Source organism: Magnolia sinica, chromosome 5 (genome assembly GCF_029962835.1).
Source record: "Magnolia sinica isolate HGM2019 chromosome 5, MsV1, whole genome shotgun sequence".
Lineage (NCBI taxonomy): Eukaryota > Viridiplantae > Streptophyta > Magnoliopsida > Magnoliales > Magnoliaceae > Magnolia > Magnolia sinica.
The window spans coordinates 24682383-24686667 of record NC_080577.1 but is presented as its reverse complement, the minus strand read 5'-3'; the positions used below and the strand labels follow the sequence as shown (position 1 = coordinate 24686667).

Sequence of the window (4285 nt, the reverse complement as noted above, 5' to 3'; positions counted from 1 at the left end):
AGTGAATCCTCTGAATCCCTAGTTTCCCTTCCCTGAATTGTTTAAAGTTTTAGATAATTATTCCACAATTATTCCTTAAATTTTATTTGGGTTAGATCACATCTTAGTCTAGTTCTAGATCTAGTTATTTTCAGATAACGTACAGGTTTCAGTCCCTGTGGATTCGACCTCGGTCTTACCGAGTTTATTACTACATCACAACCCTGCACTTGGGGTGTGAACAAGTTTTTGGCGCCATTGCCGGGGACTGACGGTTACGTTTTTCTGAAATTAATTAGTTTTAGAATTAGGTTAGGATTAGGATTTTACTAACTTTAGGCTAAAGGTTTTTATTTTATTTTATTTTTAGAAACTAACTTATTTTGTTTTTGTAGGATCCTGACATAAGTTCTTAAATTGGTAATTCCTTCCTAATTTCTCTACTTTTTCCACTTTTAAAGGTAGGGTTTAAATTTTTCTAATTCTAGTATTTTCCTATTTGTAAGAAATAGTTTATTTTTAGAAATTTTCCTCTTTTGTTTTTAGAAACTTGGTTAGTTATTTCCCTTTTTTTTCTATTTTTATTTTTAGTTACTTTCTAATTGTAGAATTTTAGTTTAGAAACTAACCTTCCTATTTTGTAGGCCTTTAAGATAGAAATTTCTAATTCGGTAAGCTCCTTCTCTACTTTCTATTTTTCAGTTCTCTTTTTAATTTACTTTCTAGTTTAGGGCTCTCTTCTTTTAGAAGCTAGTTCACTTCTATCTTTCTTTTAAAGGATTGTTCTTCTCTTTTTAGAATCTAACTTATTTTGTTTTATTTTGCAGGTTTTCAACTTAGAGCCTCCAATTTGGTAACTCCTTTCCAACCCTCTCTTTCTTTTTAGATTCTCTTTCTTAGGATTAGGTTTCAAATTTAAATTGAGGGCTGCGAGTGTTTCATGCCCAAGTGGGCCCGTGATGACACTCGACGTCTCTTGACTGAAGGAGGATTGGTTGAGGGGTTGACTATCCATCACAGGACTAGACACCGCTCGAAATCCCCTGAGTTAATTGAAGTTATGGCTGAAGACCAACCTCCTCTACTTCCACCCAGGGTGGAGAATACCAAAGATGAGAACGAGGTGCATCAAGCACCTCTGCCTCGTACTTTACGAGATTATCTACAACCGGCGGGAGTCAGTATGCCCTCATGCATGATTTTCCCTGAAAACACAGGACAAATGGACATCAAGCCAGGAGTTATCCAACTCCTTCCCAAATTCCATGGACTTGAATCAGAGAGTCCATATTTACATTTGAAAGAGTTCGATGAGATTATAGCTACATTATGTTTTCCTAATGTATCTGAGGATACAATTAGGCTGAAACTCTTTCCTTTTTCCTTAAAAGAGAAAGCTAAGACGTGGTTATATTCACTGCGTCCTAGATCCATTGGCACATGGAACGACATGCAGAGGGAATTCATAAAAAAATTCTTCCCACATCATAAAACGATTACCCTCAGAAAAGCAATCATGAACTTTGCCCAAAAGGAAGATGAAACATTCTTCCAATGTTGGGAAATGTTCAAAGATTTGGTCAGTTCATGCCCACAACATGGATTTGAAACGTGGCGCATTACAAATTTTTTCTATGATGGACTGACATCTTCCATGCGCCAAATGGTCGAGACAATGTGTAATGGAGAGTTCATTAATAAAGATGTCAACGAGGTATGGGACTACCTCGACAGTCTGGCTGAAAAAACACAATCTTGGGACTATTACCCAAAATCAAACACCACGTCTAGGCCGACTCAATTAAAGGAGAAAGGTGGATTATATCTCTTAAAAGAAGAGGATGATCTCAAGTGTAAAGTGACTACGCTCATAAGGAAAGTTGAGGCCATGGAAGGAAAGAAGGATAAGGTTAATGAAATTGTTTGCGGTATCTGTAATTGTAACATTCATACAACTGAAAATTGTCCTACAATACCCGCCTTTCGAGGAGTGTTAAATGAACAAGCTAATGCCGTAAACAACTATCAAAGACCTTTTACTGGACCTAACTCCAATACATATAATCCTGGTTGGAAAAAACATCCAAACTTTAGTTGGAGGAATGGACAAACGGCTACTCCTCAAGGTTTCTTCAATCAAAATCCAAATCAAGTGAAACCTCAAGAGGAACCGGTTCAAAATTCCATACAAGAGCTGGCTCAAGCAATGCGGGGAATTACAGATTTTATGCAAAAGATAGATTCTCGTATGACGGTTATAGAAAAGGGGATGCTTCCTGCACAATCTCTCCCCAATCCTAAACCGCAGTACGAGATTAATGATCCCAGCTCTTCAAATCAGATGGGGCATGCTAAATCCATCACCACTCTTAGGAGTGGAAAGATCATTGATAAAACTCTTCCGGTTAGGCCCGAAAAGCCTCAAGAACCAGAAGAGGACAACAATGATGGATCTAGTGATGCCCCACAAAAATTAGAACCGGAACTTCTAGAGAAGCCAGTTACTCCGTTCCCCCAACGGTTGGTTTCACCAAAACCTCTCTCTAACTCTCAGGATATTCTAGAGGTGTTGAAACAAGTGAAAGTCAACATTCCTCTACTTGATGTCGTGAAACAGATTCCTTCATATGCCAAATTTCTGAAAGACTTATGCACGACCAAAAGACGGCAAAGTATTCAAAAGAAAATTTTCTTGACGGAGAAAGTGAGTGCTATCCTAAAGCAAGACGTGCCACAGAAATTCAAAGATCCCGGTAGCCCAACCATATCATGTATAATCGGGAACCATCGAATTGATCACGCACTTCTTAACTTAAGAGCGAGCGTCAATCTGATTCCCTACTCGATATACAAACAGTTAGGTTTGGGTGAATTAAAACCCACCCTAACCACACTACAACTTGCTGATCGCTCTGTTCGTGTACCAAGAGGGATAATCGAGGATGTGTTGGTCCAAGTTGATAGATTTTACTACCCGGTAGATTTTATCATCCTGGACACCGAACCCATCAATAACATAAGCACTCAGATCCCCGTCATTCTTGGCCGCCCATTCCTTGCCACTTCAAATGCAATTATCAATTGCAGGAATGGTGTCATGACTATGTCTTTTGGGAATATGACATTAGAGTCAAACATCTTTTTCAATAACGGCAGAAACTTAGAGGAGGATGACGATTTTCACGACATTAACATGATTGACTCTTTCGTGGAAGATACGAAACCTCTAGCCTTATCCTCTGACTCTCTAGAGACGTGCCTGGCCCACTCCCATGATTTTGATGATGACATGATTAGGGAGACGTGCGCCTTGCTTGATACTGCACCGGTACTTGAAGTTAACCGGTGGAGGCCACAATTTGAAGAATTACCATAAACCGATGTAGTGCCTCTACCGTTTAACCTCAAGCCATTGAAGCTTGACCTAAAACCTTTGCTCTCTGATTTGAAATATGCCTATTTAGGTCAAGATGAGACGTACCCGGTGGTGATCTCTGCCCACCTAGAGAAAGAACAGGAGAGTATGCTCATATTTACTCTCATTGAGTATAAAGGAGCCCTGGGATGGACGAAAGCAGACCTCAAGGGAATCGATCCCTCGATTTGTACTCACCGCATATATCTTGAGGATAATGCAAAAACCGCTCGGCAACCACAACGTAAACTAAATCCAAACATGAAGGAAGTGGTTAAGGCTGAGGTTCTTAAACTATTGGACGTAGGTATCATATACCCTATATCTAATAGTCAATGGGTGAGTCTAACTCAAGTGGTCCCTAAGAAGTCCAGAATCACCATCGTAGCCAATGCCAATAATGAACTCGTGCCAACTAGAGTCACTACTGGTTGGAGACTGTGCATTGACTACAGGAAGTTGAATACCGTCACGAGGAAAGACCACTTTCCCTTACCATTCATTGATCAGATCCTGGAAAAGTTAGCTGGTCATTCCTATTACAGTTTCCTTGACGGGTATTCGGGCTACAACCAGATAGAGATAGCCCCTGAAGACCAGAAAAAGACCACATTTACATGTCCCTACGGCACCTTTGCCTATCGAAGGATGTCATTCGGACTATGTAATGCCCCTGCCACCTTTCAGCGATGTATGCTTAGTATCTTTTCTGATATGGTGGGGCAATATCTACAGGTCTTCATGGACGATTTCTCTGTTTACGGTCCATCTTTCAGCAAGTGCTTGGAAAGTCTTAAATGTGTGTTGAAAAGATGTGAAGAAAAAAACTTGGTACTTAATTGAGAGAAGTGTCATTTCATGGTTCAGAAGGGAATTGTCCTTGGGCATATC

The 4285-nt window shown here is 39.9% G+C and overlaps 1 non-coding gene across 1 annotated transcript; it reads right to left on the bottom strand.

The window, feature by feature from the left end:
• Positions 1-1477: 1477 nt before the first annotated feature.
• LOC131247455 (small nucleolar RNA R71) lies at positions 1478-1584 on the bottom strand. Its single transcript, XR_009171750.1, has one exon. It is a non-coding gene; the product is annotated as a small nucleolar RNA R71 (small nucleolar RNA).
• Positions 1585-4285: the final 2701 nt, after the last annotated feature.